Source organism: Bombina bombina, chromosome 3 (assembly GCF_027579735.1).
Source record: "Bombina bombina isolate aBomBom1 chromosome 3, aBomBom1.pri, whole genome shotgun sequence".
NCBI lineage: Eukaryota > Metazoa > Chordata > Amphibia > Anura > Bombinatoridae > Bombina > Bombina bombina.
In genome coordinates this window covers 804,353,843-804,369,334 of record NC_069501.1, presented here as the reverse complement: position 1 = coordinate 804,369,334, position 15,492 = coordinate 804,353,843, and the positions used below count along the sequence as shown (strand labels likewise).

Sequence of the window (15,492 nt, the reverse complement as noted above, 5' to 3'; positions counted from 1 at the left end):
TAATAGGAAGAGGTAAAGTGAAAGAGGTGTTAATGATAGTTTTTATTTTCTTCAAGCAAGACTTTTTTATTTTAAATGGTACCGGTGAGTACTATTTTTCCTCAGGCAGCAGATAGAAGAAGAAGATTTATTTCATGTAATTGGCAAGAGTCCATGAGCTAGTGACATATGGGATATACAATCCTACCAGGAGGGGCAAAGTTTCCCAAACCTCATAATGCCTATAAATACACCCCTCACCACACCCACAATTCAGTTTTACAAACTTTGCCTCCTATGGAGGTGGTGAAGTAAGTTTGTGCTAAGATTTCTACGTTGATATGCGCTTCTCAGCATTGTTGAAGCCCGATTCCTCTCAGAGTACAGCGAATGTCAGAGGGACGTGAAGGGAGTATCGCTTATTTGAATACGATGATTTCACTAACGGGAGTCTATTTCATAGGTTCTCTGTTATCGGTCGTAGAGATTCATCTCCTACCTCCCTTTTCAGATCGACGATATACTCTCAATTTACCATTACCTCTACTAATAACTGTTTTAGTACTGATTTGGCTATCTGCTATATGTGGATGGGTGTCTTTTGGTAACTATGTTTTTTATTTCTTAAAGACACCTCAGCTATGGTTGGGCACTTTATGCATTTATATAAAGTTCTAAATATATGTATTGTACTTATATTTGCCATGAGTCAGGTTCATGAATTTCCTTCTGCAGACTGTCAGTTTCATATTTGGGGAATATAAACATTTTAAGAAATTTATTTCTTACCTGGGGTTTAGTCTTTTTTTCAATTGACTACTTCTTGCAATTGCGGGTATTAGGCCCGCGGGTGCGTCAAATGCTAAGCTTTATTGCGTCATTCTTGGCGCGAAAATATTTTTGGCGCGAAAAAATATGTTTTTGACGCAACTTCCTCATTTCCGGCGTCATTCGTGACACCGAGACCTTTCACACGGCGGTGTCGTTAGTGACTCGAGTGTGTCGCTTCCAGTTATTTTTGGCGCCAAAAAAGTTTACGTTACGTTGTGCGTAACTTTTTCATTATTTCAATACCCCTTGTATGTTTGCCTCTTGCTTTTTTCAGAGGCCTATGCTATTGCATTTTTTCCCATTCCTGAAACTGTCATTTAAGGAAATAGATAATTTTGCTTTATATGTTGTTTTTTCTCTTAAATTGTGCAAGATGTCTCAATCTGATCCTGTCTCAGAAGTTTCTGCTGGAACATTGCTGCCTGACATCGGTTCTACCAAAGCTAAGTGCATTTGTTGTAAAATTGTAGAAATTATTACACCGAATGTCATTTGTAATAGTTGTCATGATAAACTTTTACATGCAGATAGTGTTTCCATCAGGAATAGTACATTGCCAGTTTCAGTTCCTTCAACTTCTAATGTGCATGATATACCTGTAAATTTTAAAGAATTTGTTTCTGATTCTATTCTGAAGGCTTTGTCTGCATTTCCACCTTCTAATAAACGTAAAAGGTCTTTTAAAACTTCTCATTTAGCTGATGAAATTTCAAATAACCAACAACATAATAATTCATCCTCTTCTGATGAGGATCTATCTGAGACAGAAGATCCTTCCTCAGACATTGACACTGACAAATCTACTTATTTATTTAAAATAGAGTATATGCGTTCTTTATTAAAAGAAGTGTTAATTACTTTGGATATTGAGGTAACCAGTCATATTGACGTTCAGTCTAATAAGCATTTAAATGCTGTTTTTAAACCTCCTGTGGTTTCTCCAGGGCTTTTTCCTATTCTTGAGGCTATTTCTGATATGATTTCTAGGGAATGGAATAAGCCAGGTACTTATTTTATTCCTTCTTCAAGGTTAAAAAAATGTATCCTTTACCAGCAAAATCTATAGAGTTTTGGGAAAAAATCCCCAAAGTTGATGGGGCTATTTCTACTCTTGCTAAACCACTATTCCTATGGAAGATAGTACTTCCTTTAAGGATCCTTTAGATAGGAAGCTTTAATCTTATCTAAAGAAGGCCTATTTATATTCAGGTCATCTTCTCAGACCTGCTATTTCTTTGGCTGACGTTGCGGCTGCATCAACTTTCTGGTTGGAGAATTTAGCGCAAGAAGAATTGGATTCTGACATATCTAGCATTATTCGCTTACTGCAACATGCTAATCATTTTATTTGTGATGCCATTTTTTATGTTATCAAAATTGATGTTAGATCCATGTCTTTAGCTATTTTAGCTAGAAGAGCTTTGTGGCTTAAATCTTGGAATGCTGATATGACATCTAAATCTAGATTACTATCTCTTTCTTTCCAAGGTAATAATTTATTTGGTTCTCAGTTGGATTCTATTATTTCAACTATCACTGGGGGAAAAGGAGTTTTTCTGCCTCAGGATAAAAAACCTAAGGGTAAATCTAAGGCTTCTAACCGTTTTTCGTTCCTTTTGTCAGAATAAGGAACAAAAACTCAATCCTCCTCCCAAGGAATCTGCTTCCAATTGGAAACCTTCCTCAAATTGGAATAAATCCAAGCCATTTAGAAAACCAAAGTCAGCCCCTAAGTCCACATGAAGGTGCGGCCCTCATTCCAGCTCAGCTGGTAGGGGGCAGATAAAGGTTTTTCAAGGATTTTTGGATAAAATCTGTCCAAAATCATTGGATTCAGAGCATTGTCTCCCAAGGGTATCGAATAGGATTCAGAGTAAGACCTCCTGTGAGAAGATTTTTTCTCTCACGTATCCCTGTAAATCCAGTAAAAGCTCAAGCTTTCCTGAAGTGTGTTTCAGACCTGGAGTCTTCAGGGGTAATCATGCCAGTAAGGACTATTCTGCCTTTTGTTCAGCGAGGACATTATATGTCCACAATAGACTTGCAGGATGCATACCTTCATATTCCGATTCATCCAGAACACTTTCAGTTTCTGAGATTCTCTTTTCTAGACAAGCATTACCAATTTGTTGCTCTTCCATTTGGCCTAGCAACAGCTCCAAGAATCTTTTCAAAGGTTCTGGGTGCCCTACTATCTGTAATCAGAGAACAGGGTATTGCAGTGTTTCCTTATTTGGACGATATCTTGGTACTGGCTCAGTCTTTACGTACTGCAGAATCTCGCACAAATCAACTAGTGTTGTTTCTTCGGAAACATGGTTGGAGGATCAATTTACCAAAAAGTTTCTTGATTCCTCAGACAAGGGTCACCTTTTTAGGTTTCCAGATAGATTTAGTGTCCATGACTCTGTCTCTAACAGACTAGAGACGTTTAAAATTGGTTGCAGCATGCCGGCACCTTCAGTCTGTCATTCCCTTCAGTGGCTATGTGCATGGAAGTTTTAGGTCTCATGACTGCAGCATCGGACGCAATCCCCTTTGCTCATTTTCACATGAGACCTCTACAGCTTTGTATGCTGAATCAATGGTGCAGGGATTATACAAAGATATCACAATTAATATCCTTGAATCCCAATGTACGACACTCTCTGACATGGTGGATAGATCACCATCGTTTGGTTCAAGGGGCTTCTTTTGTTCGTCCAACCTGGACTGTTATCGCAACAGATGTGAGTCTTTCAGGTTGGGGAGCTGTTTGAGTATCTCTGACAGCACAAGGGGTTTGGAAATCTCATGAGGCGAGATTACCAATAAATATTTTATAACTCCGTGCAATTCTTAGGGCTCTTCAGTTCTGGCCTCTGCTAAAGAGAGAACCGTTCATTTGTGTCAATCATCAGGGTGGGACTCAGTCCTCAAGCTATGAAAGAAGTATCTCGGATACTTGCTTGGGCGGAATCCAGCTCCTGTCTAATCTCTGCGGTGCATATCCCAGGTGTAGACAATTGGGAGGCGGATTATCTCAGACGCCAGACTTTACATCCAGGCGAGTGGTCTCTCCATCCAGATGTGTTTTTTCAGATTGTTCAGATGTGGGGTCTTTCAGAGATAGATCTCATGGCCTCTCATCTAAATAAGAAACTTCCCAGATACCTGTCCAGGTCCAGGGATGTTCAGGCGGAAGCAGTGGATGCGTTGACACTTCCTTGGTGTTATCATCCTGCTTACATCTTCCGCCTCTAGTTCTCCTTCCAAGAGTGATTTCCAAAATCATCATGGAACAGTCTTTTGTGTTGCTGGTGGCTCCAGCATGGCCACACAGGTTTTAGTATGCGGATCTGGTTCGGATGTCCAGTTGCCCGCCTTGGCCACTTCCGTTACGGCCGGACCTACTATCTCAAGGTCTGTTTTTCCATCAGGATCTCAAATCATTAAATTTGAAGGTATGGAAATTGAACGCTTAGTTCTAAGTCATAGAGATTTCTCTGACTCAGTGATTAATACTATGTTACAAGCTCGTAAATCTGTCTCTAGAAAGATTTATTATAGAGTTTGGAAGACTTACATTTCATGGTGTTCTTCTCATAAATTCTCCTGGCATTCTTTTAGAATTCCTAGAATTTTACAGTTTCTTCAGGATGGTTTGGATAAGGGTTTGTCTGCAAGTTCCTTGAAAGGACAAATCTCCACTCTTTCTGTTTTATTTCACAGAAGGATTGCTATACTTCCTGATATACACTGTTTTGTACAGGCTTTAATTCGTATTAAGCCTGTCATTAAGCCAATTTCTCCTCCTTGGAGTCTTAATTTGGTTCTGAAAGCTTTACAGGCTCCTCCATTTGAACCTATGCATTCTTTGGACATTAAACTACTTTCTTGGAAAGTGTTGTTCCTTTTTGGCCATCTCGTCTGCTAGAGGAGTTTATGAGTTATCTGCTCTTTCTTGTAAGTCTCCTTTTCTGATTTTTCATCAGGATAAGGCAGTTTTGAGGACTTCTTTTCAATTTTTACCTAAGGTTGTGAATTCTAACAACATTAGTAGAGAAATTGTTGTCCCTTCCTTATGTCCTAATCCTAAGAATTCTTTGAAGAGATCCTTACATTCTTTGGATGTGGTAAGAGCTTTGAAATATTATGTGGAGGCTGCTAAAGATTTCAGGAAGACTTCCAGTCTATTTGTTTTATTTTCTGGTCCTAGGAAAGGTCAAAAAGGCTTCTGCTATTTCCTTAGCTTCTTGGTTGAAACTTTTGATTCATTATTTGGAGTCGGATCAGGCCCGCCTCCGAGAATTACAGCTCATTCTACTAGATCAGTTCGTGGGCTTTTAAGAATGAAGCTTCAGTTGATCAGATTTGCAAAGCGGCAACTTCGTCCTTTTTGCATTTATTTACTAAATTCTACCGTTTTGATGTATTTGCTTCTTCGGAAGCAGTTTTTGGTAGAAAAGCTCTTCAGGCAGCTATTTCAGTTTGATTCTTCTGCTTTTGATTTGTTTTTTTCTTTCACAAATGAAAATAAACTTATTTTTTTGGGTTGTGGATTAATTTTTTCAGCGGAATATGGCTGTTTTTGTTTTTATTACCTCCCTCTCTAGTGACTCTTGAGTGGAGATCCACATCTTGGGTATATATATCCCATATGTCACTAGCTCATGGACTCTTGCCAATTACATGAAAGAAAACATAATTTATGTAAGAACTTACCTGATAAATTCATTTCTTTCATATTGGCAAGAGTCCATGAGGCCCACCCTTTTTATGGTGGTTATGATTTTTTGTATAAAGCACAATTATTTCCAAATTTCCTTTGTTGATGCTTTCTACTCATTTCTTTATCACCCCACTGCTTGGCTATTCGTTAAACTGAATTGTGGTTGTGGTGAGGGGTGTATTTATAGGCATTTTGAGGTTTGGGAAACTTTGCCCTTCCTGGTAGGATTGTATATCCCATATGTCACTAGCTCATTGACTCTTGCCAATATGAAAGAAATGAATTTATCAGGTAAGTTCTTACATAAATTATGTTTTCTGCCTGGAGGTTGATGATCTTAGCAGTTGTCACTAAGATCCGGATGAGTTCCCACAGAATGTCTGAGGAGTACTAGAGAAGCTTCAGTGTGGGGAACGTTTTTCATGCTACAAGCATTGAGGTATGTTCAGTCATTTATTTCTGGAGAGACTGTGATATTTCAGAACAGGCTGACATAGTTCCCATGAGGGAAGGGGTAAGCAGTAATTCTATAAATAAGAAGGGGTATTACTGGAGACCTCTGTATGAATGATTATGGACTAAATGCAGCAAAGGATGGCAGCATGGTTAGACACTGGGGCAGCATAACGTTTTATTGCACAAACGGTTTAAAAATCACTGTTGCTGAGCATGGTACTGGGGGTTTTCACATGGCTTTAATTTTCATTTGGGATACTAAAACCCACATGGCTAGTTTCTATACTGCTTCCTTGCGTTTTTTTAGGCTGAGAGACATCGCATATGATGGGCGGGGCCTAATTTTCGTGCTTCAGATGCGCAGTTGATCTTCACAAGAAGGAAGCAAATTTCAGCTTCGGTTGGGCCCAAACTGAGACATAGGCTAACGGAGTCATAGTGAGACTTGTCAGACCCCTGAGGGCAGGTAGGCTCCACAGCATAGCTGTGGCAAGGTGCAGGGGGTTGTTAAGTTATTTGTTATAAAGTTTTGGGATAACGTTTTTCTTATAGGGGGTTCATTTGTCCCTTACTTGTGGTGCAATATTAGGCTACAATATAAGAAGGATATATGCTAAAATTGTGACCGTTATAGCATTTTAAAGCAGATTTGGAAAAATTGTGCGCTTTTTTACTTCTTAAAGGCGCAGTACCGTTTTTCAAACTTGGTGTTTTTTTCAATAAATGAAGTGTTTTCAAGACTTTTTGTGGTTATTACTAGCCTGTTCAACATGTCTGACATTGACAAGTCAATGCTCTATGTGTTTAGAAGCCATTGTGGAACCCCCACTTACATTGTGTCCCTCTTGTACTGAGAGGGCCTTACATTGCAAAGAACATATTTTAGGTGATAAAAGTATATCTAAGCATGATTCTCAGTCTGAAGAAAATCAGGTTATGCCATCCAATTCTCCCCAAGTGTCACAACCTTTAACGCCCACTCAAGCAACGCCAAGTACTTCTAGTGCGTCTAATTCTTTTACTCTGCAAGATATGGCTGCAGTTATGTCTACTACCCTTACAGAGGTATTATCTAAACTGCCAGGTTTACAGGGTAAGCGCAGTAGGTCCGGTATTAAGGTAAATGCTGAGCCCTCTGATGCTTTATTGGCCATTTCCGATGTACCCTCACAGTGTTCTGATTTGGGGGTCGGGGAATTGCTGTCTGAGGGAGAGCTTTCAGATTAGGAAATGTTACCTCAGACAGATTCGGACATGATGTCCTTTAAATTTAAGCTTGAACACCTCCGCCTGTTACTCCGGGAGGTTTTAGCGACTCTGGATGATTGTGACCCTATTGTAATACCACCAAAAGAAATTGTGTAAGATGGATAAATATCTTGAGGTACCTACTTACACTGATGTTTTTCCAGTCCCTAAAAGAATTCCGGACATTGTTACTAAGGAATGGGATAGACCAGGCATTCCGTTCTCTCCCCCTCCTACTTTTAAGAAAATGTTTCCCATATCTGACACCATTCGGGATTCTTGGCAAACGGTCCCTAAGGTGGAGGGAGCTATTTCTACCCTAGCTAAGCGTACAACTATACCTATTGAGGACAGTTGTGCTTTCAAAGATCCTATGGATAAAAAATTAGAGGGTCTTCTAAAGAAATTGTTTATTCATCAGGGTTTTCTTCTACAACCTATAGCGTGCATTGTTCCAGTTACTACTGCAGCAGCTTTTTGGTTCGAGGCTCTAGAGGAGTCTCTTAAGGTTGAGACCCCATTAGATGATATTTTGGATAGAATTAAGGCTCTCAAGCTAGCTAATTCTTTTATTACCGATGCCGCTTTTCAAATGGCTAAATTAGCGGCGAAAAATGCAGTTTTGCCATTTTAGAGCGTTATGGCTTAAATCTTGGTCTGCTGATATGTCATCAAAATCTAAACTTTTAGCTATTCCTTTTAAAGGTAAGGAAATAATTTCTGACATTACTGGAGGTAAAGGACATGCCCTGCCTCAGGATAAGACTGTTAAGATGAGGGCTAAACAAAATCATTTTCGTTCCTTTCGAAACTTTAAAGGTGGACCCTCTACTTCCTCTTTCGCCACAAAGCAGAAGGGGAATTTTGCGCAATCCAAGTCAGTCTGGAGACCTAACCAGGCCTGGAATAAAGGTAAACAAGTCAAGAAGCCCGCTGCTGCTACCAAGACAGCATGAAGGGGCAGCCCCCGATCCAGGACTGGATTTAGTAGGGGGCAGACTTTCTCTCTTCGCTCAGGCTTGGGCAAGGGATGTTCAGGATCCCTGGGCATTAGAAATTGTGACCCGGGGTATCAGCTGGAATTCAAGGATTTTCTCCCAAGAGGGAGATTTCATCTTTCACGTTTGTAGACCAGACAAAAAGAGAGGCCTTCTTATGCTGTGTAAAAGACCTCTATACCATGGGTGTAATTTGTCCAGTTCCAAAACTAGAACAGGGACAGGGGTTTTACTCAAATCTGTTCGTGGTTCCCAAAAATGAGGGAACCTTCAGACCGATTTTAGATCTCAAATGCCTAAACAAATTTCTCAGAGTCCCATCTTTCAAGATGGAGACTATACAAACAATTTTACCAATGATCCAGTAGGGTCAATATATGACCACCGTGGACCTGAAGGATGCGTTTCTTCACATTCCTATCCACAAGGATCATCATCAGTTTCTAAGGTTCGCCTTTCTGGACAAACACTATCAGTTCGTGGCCCTTCCTTTCGGGTTGGCCACAGCTCCCAGAATCTTCACAAAGGTGCTAGGGTCCCTTCTGGCGGTTCTCAGGCTGCAGGGCATAGTAGTGGCGCCCTATCTGATCCAGGCGTCAACTTATCATCTGACCAAATCTCACACGGACATCGTGTTGGCATTTCTAAGAACTCACGGTTGGAAAGTGAATATAGAAAAGAGTTCACTAGTTCCACTAACAAGAGTTCCATTCTTGGGAACTCTGATAGACTCGGTAGACATGAAAATATTTCTGACGGAGGTCAGAAAGTCAAAGATTCTAAATACTTGCCGAGCACTTCAGTCCATTCCTCGGCCATCAGTGGCGCAGTGTATGGAGGTCATTGGATTAATGGTAGCGGCAATGGACATTGTTCCGTTTGCTCGCTTTCATCTCAGACCACTGCAGCTGTGCATGCTCAGACAGTGGAATGGGGACTATGCGAATTTATCTCCTCAGATAAATCTGGATCAAGAGACCAGAGACTTTCTTCTTTGGTGGTTGTCACAGGATCATCTGTCCCAGGGAATGTGCTTCCGCAGGCCAGCATGGGTCATAGTGACGACAGACGCCAGCCTCTTGGGCTGGGGTGCAGTCTACTACCAATCAATATTCTGGAACTGAGAGCAATATTCAACACGCTTCAGGCGTGGCCTCAGTTGGCTTTGGCCAAATTCATAAGATTCCAGTCGGACAATATCACGACTGTAGCATATATCAATCATCAAGGGGGAACAAAGAGTTCTCTAGCGATGATAGAGGTTTCAAAGATAATCCGATGGGCGGAGGCTTACTCTTGCCATCTATCAGCAATCTATATCCCAGGAGTAGAGAACTGGGAAGCGAATTTTCTAAGTCGTCAGACTTTTCTTCCGGGGGAGTGGGAGCTCCATCCGGAGGTGTTTGCGTCATTGATTCTTCAATGAGGCACACCGGAATTGGATCTGATGGCATCTCGTCAGAATGCCAAACTTCCTCGTTACGGGTCCAGGTCAAGGGATCCCCAAGCTGCACTGATAGATGCTGTAGCAGTACCTTGGTCGTTCAACCTGGCTTATGTGTTGCCACCATTTCCTCTCCTGCCTCGTGTGATTGGAAGAATCAAACAGGAGAGAGCCTCGGTAATCCTAATAGCGCCTGCATGGCCACGCAGGACTTGGTATGCGGATCTAGTGGACATGTCCTCTCTGCCACCGTGGAAACTTCTCATTCAAGGTCCGTTCCAACATCCAAATCTAAATTCTCTGCAGCTGACTGCCTGGAGATTGAACGTTTGATCTTATCTAAGCAGGGATTCTCTGAGTCGGTCATTGATACTTTGATTCAGGCTCGCAAGCCTGTCACTAGAAAGATTTACCATAAGATAGGGTGTAAATATCTTTATTGGTGCGAATCCAAGGGCTACTCATGGAGTAGGGTTAGGATTCCTAGGATTTTTTCCTTTCTCCAAGAAGGATTGGAGAAGGGATTATCAGCTAGTTCCTTGAAGGGACAAATTTCTGCTTTGTCAATTCTACTTCACGGATGTCCCAGACGTTCAGTCTTTGTCAGGCTTTAATCAGAATCAAGCCTATATTTAAACCTATTGCTCCGCCATGGAGTTTGAATTTAGTTCTCAATGTTCTTCAAGGGATTCCGTTTGAACCCATGCATTCCATAGATATTAAGCTTTTATCTTGGAAAGTTTTGTTTTTAGTTGCTATCTCTTCTGCTCAAAGAGTTTCTGAGCTTTCTCCGTTACAATGTGATTCGCCTTATTTTATATTCCATTCTGATAAGGTGGTTTTGCGTACTAAAATTGGATTCCTTCCTAAGGTTGTTTCAAATAAGAATATTAATCAGGAAATTGTTGTTCATTCTTTGTGTCCTAATCCTTCTAAGAAGGAGCGTCTGTTGCATAACTTGGACGTGGTTCGGGCCTTGAAGTTTTACTTACAAGCGACCAAGGATTTTCGTCAAACATCTTCTTTATTTGTTGTTTATTCTGGAAGACGTAGGGGTCAAAAAGCTACGGCTACCTCTCTCTTTCTTTTTGGCTGAAAAGCATCATCCTCCTGGCATACGAGACTGCTGGACAGCAGCCTCCTGAAAAGGTTACGGCTCATTCTACTAGAGCTGTGGCTTCCACATGGGCTTTTAAAAACAATGCTTCTGTTGAACAGATTTGTAAGGCTGCGACTTGGTCCTCCCTTCATACTTTTTCCAAATTTTCCAAATTTGATACTTTTGCTTCTTCAGAGGCTATTTTTGGGAGAAAAGTTCTTCAATCAGTGGTGCCTTTCCGTTTAGGTATCTGTCTTGTCCCTCCCGTTCATCCGTGTCCTGTTGCTTTGGTATTGTATCCCACAAGTAAGGATGAATCCGTGGACTCATCGTATCTAGTAGAAGAAAAGGAAATGTATGCTTACCTGATAAATTGATTTCTTCTACGATACGATGAGTCCACGGCCCTCCCTTTCATTTTAGACAGATTATTTTTTCAAAACTTCAGTCACCTCTGCACCTTTTAGCTTTTCTTTTCTCTTCCTATACCTTCGGTCGAATGACTGGGGGTGGAGAGAAGGGAGGAGCTATATATACAGCTCTGCTGTGGTGCTCTTTGCCACTTCCTGTTAGCAGGAGGATAATATCCCACAAGTAAGGATGAATCCGTGGACTCGTCGTATCGTAGAAGAAATCAATTTATCAGGTAAGCATAAATTTCCTTTTTCTTGTTGTTCATTTTTGTTCTTTGTTATTTTTTGTTCATGTTTCCTACATTATCAGATTTCATTGCAGCTGGTGAGTCATTTAGGGACAGAAGAAGCTCTACTAGTGTTTAGAGTTGGAAGAAGTGGAGGAGACAGGTTGCTTTTTTATCATCAACATAAATACAATGCATTCATGTGCATTGGCTTGTTTTAAAAAGTGAATAATAATCCTCATAGAAGAATCAAGATCTGTAATTTTCCAGATTTTTTTTCTGGACAACCTTTGATTTCAGTGTGAATTCTTAAAAACATTAGTTCCTTTTTTTTTTTTTTTTTTTTTTTTTTTTTTTTTAATTCATTCTATGAAAGGCAGTCTGTTTCTACTTGCAAAAAAAATATAATTTCCAAAAAAGGCCACGACCCTCAATTCAATAGTAATAAAACGTCCATTTATTGTGTACACATAGTACAAACAATTAAAATCTATAGAGCAGCATCAAAAAATGTACAAAGTGTAGGTAAGATCACAGTCTTACGCGTTTCAGCATGGATTTGCCGTAATCATAGACTCATTGTGAAGTTAATTTACTACATACATTTAAAGAACCAACTCTCACCTGATTGGTACTCTAAAAACATACAACTACTACTTTGATTAGAGGCAACATCTAGGTCCTAAAGACCTCCCTATCTCTTACTCATGTTATGTGTGATAATGTTTATATTAGTCTCCTGTAAATATTGTTCCCTTTATTTAGAAAATCAAACTTCTACATTATATCCCTTGCATATACTCTAACCTAATAATATACCTCTACTTTAATAGCAGTCTGTTTCTACCCTGGTACTGATTAGCTGAATCAATCAGCCAGGGTTACATGGTTGGATGTGCTATGGCCATTATGCTTGATCCAAGAGCGCCGTTATTTCACATCAGATTGGCATTTTTTTGAATGTGCTGTGACTGCTGGTGTTGACTCTCATCAATGATAGTCATAGCTCATGCATAATGGCTGAATCATGTGTACGGTATCTGATCTGTGGTTGCATTTTTAGATAATTGACAAAACTGACCCATGTCTAGATACTGATCATGGGGGGGGGGACCTTAAAAAGGATTTAATATTTTTAAATATTTCTTATTATGATTTTACAAATCTAGGTAATTCAGTTAGAAGTTTGGATTAAGCTAAATATCTGCTAGTGCTAAGCCATTTCACGCCCCAGTGCTAGAGCTATTTTCTTTTATACAGGTGGTGAGAGTCCCTGATTTGTTACTCCTGGGAATTACTCTTCCCTGCCACTAGGGGGAGGCAAAGATTCCCAAATCCCAAGAGTTCTACAAAAAAACCCTCTCACCTCACTGGTAAACTAGTCTTGTCTTTGGTGAAGGAAGGTGAAGAATGAAGAGGTGCTTGTCATTCTTCAGTGAGATGGGTTCTCAGACTGAGTTCGGTCCCATTTCCACTCAAAGTGCAGTTGTATATGGAGTATGGGTAGTGTTTTTTCACCTCATGGGAAATTAGTCACAAGCCTTCCATAGGTATCGCAGGGACACTTGTTTTGCTTACTACTGCTTTAGCAGTAGATGAGTGTTTCTTGATAAGTTATAGTTTTTTTTTATTGTTTGGCATCCTATAAACCTTTTGGCATATATATATCCCCTTGAGACAGAATATTTATTTTGATGTTATTCTATTTTAAATGTTTTAATGCACTTCTGGTTTTGGCGTGTATTAACTTTTTCTGTAATTATAATGTACTAATTATTTAGATGATATCTTTAAGCCTTTTGTTAAAATCTGGGGGTTTTCCTGTCCCTGCTGAGGTAGTTTCTAGGGAATGGTCTGTCAGGTAATCCTTTTAATCCTACTGCTTGGTTTAAGAAAATGTATCCTTACCTGCTTCTAATATTGGGTTTCAGGAGACTGTCCCTAAGGTGGATGGGGATATTTCTCAGCATACTACTATTTCTCTGAAAGATAGTACTTCATTTAAAGACCCTTTATATAGGAAGTTCTTTCATAGAATGACCTTTTTGCAAGCAGGTTATTTATTTAGGCCGCTATTTCTATTGCTGATGTTGCTGCTGATTCTTCTATTTGGTTAGTCTCTCTGATCAGTTTTCTGATGATTTTGCTTGTTAAGATTTGTTTAACCTTTTGGGATTGCTTAAATGTGCCAATACTTTAATTTCTCATGCTGTACTTGACATCATTAAGATTAATGCCAAGAGTCTGCTGATATGGTTTCTAAATTTGAACTATTGTCTCTTTCTTTTCAAAGAAAGAAGTTGTTGGTCTCTGATTTGGATTCTATTATTTCTGCTGTTACTGGAGGTAAAGGAGATTTTCTTTCTCAAGACAAGAACTACAGGAGTAAATCTAAGGTTTCCAGTGGCTTTCATTCCTTTCAGCATGTGCATATGAGCCTACCTAGATTTAGCTTTCAACTAAGAATACCTAGAGACAAAGCAAAATTTATGGTAAAAGTAAATTGAAAAATTGTTTAAAATTACATGAAAGTTTAATTTTGACTTCACTGTCCCTTTAAGGGGGAAGTGTCTTGAAATCTCTCATGGGCAGAAGCCAATCATTGTTTAATTTCTGCTGTTCATATTCCATGAGTGAACAACTGGGAAGCAAATGTTGTCAGTCTGTCCATCCAGATTAATGGTCTCTCTATCAGGATATTTTTCTTCAGATTGTGGATCTTTGGGGGTCTCCCAGAAATAAATCTGATGGCTTCTCGATTAAACAGCAAACTTCACAGGTACTTTGCTAGGTCCAGGGATCCTCAGGTGGAGTTTGTAAATGCTCTAGTAGCTCCTTGTTTTTTTCAGCTTGCCTATGTGTTTCGTCTTCTGCTTCTTCATCCCAGTGTAATTCCAAGATCAGGCAAGAGGAATCGTCAGTAATTCTTATTGTTCCAGCTGGGTCTTGCAGGGTTTGAAATGCAGATCTGGTTTAGATCTCCAGTTGTCCACCTTGGCCTCTTCCTCTGTGGCTAGACCTTCTGTCTCAAGGTCCATTTTTCCATCCGTATCTTAAGTCTCTAAGCTTGATGGCTTGGAGATTGATCGGTTATTTCTTAGACATAGAGATTTTTCAGATTCAGTGGTGTTGAGTCTTTCGATTCAGGCTCGTAAGCCTGTAACTAGGGAAAGTCATCATAAAGTCTGGAAAGCCTTTATTTCTTGGTGTTTGGATAATGTTTTTTCCTGGCATTAGTTCAGAATTCCTAGAATTCTGCAGTTTTTACAGGATGGTCTGGTTAAGGGCCCATCAGCCAGTTCATTGAAGAGGCAGATTTCTTATCTTTTGGTTTTGTTTTATTGGAAGATTGACAACCTTCCTAATATTCATGGTTTTGTTCATACTTTGGCACCTATTAAGCCTGTTAGCCAATTTCTCTACACTGGAATCTAAATTTGCTGTTGAAGGTTCTGTTGAAGGTCCTCTGTTTGAGCCTATTTCTTTTGCTATCTCTTCTGCTAGAAGAGTTTCAGAATTCTCTGCTCTTTCTTGTGATTTTCCTCTAATTTTACATCAGGATATAAGGCAGTTTTGAGAACCAAGTTTGACTTTTTGCGTAAGGTTGTCTTTAGACAGAATAAGTCTGGAAATTGATATTACTTCCTTGTATCCTAATCCTAAGAATTCTTCAGAAAGGCTTAACAATTTTTATGTTGTTAGAGTCTTGAAGTATTATTTCAATGCTTTTAAGAATTTCAGACCACCACTTCTTGGGCTTTCAAGAATGAGGCTTCTGTTGCAGGGGAGCTATTTGATGTTCCTTGCATACTTTTACTACATCCTACCATTTTTATGTTTTTGCTAACAATAATTTATTAGGTAAGCATATATTATGCTTTTAGCTGTTTGACCTACGTTATATTTACCCATAAATTTAAACATTTTTTTTTTGTTGAGATACCCACACAAAGTCTCCTTTATACAGAGTCAACATTCTACCAAAATAATGACTCCTACCTATGCTTAGTTCGATGTTGAGAAAATTTCAAGGTATCCACTTGTATGCTGCCAGTTCTATTTGTTTAATGTGCTACAATTTGTGCA

At 39.6% G+C, this 15,492-nt stretch overlaps 1 protein-coding gene across 4 annotated transcripts in view; it reads left to right on the top strand.

Annotated features, from left to right (window-relative positions):
- Positions 1-15,492, top strand: part of HERC2 (HECT and RLD domain containing E3 ubiquitin protein ligase 2) — a 733,063-nt gene that overhangs the window by 627,397 nt on the left and 90,174 nt on the right. The gene's annotated exons all lie outside the window — the stretch shown is intronic.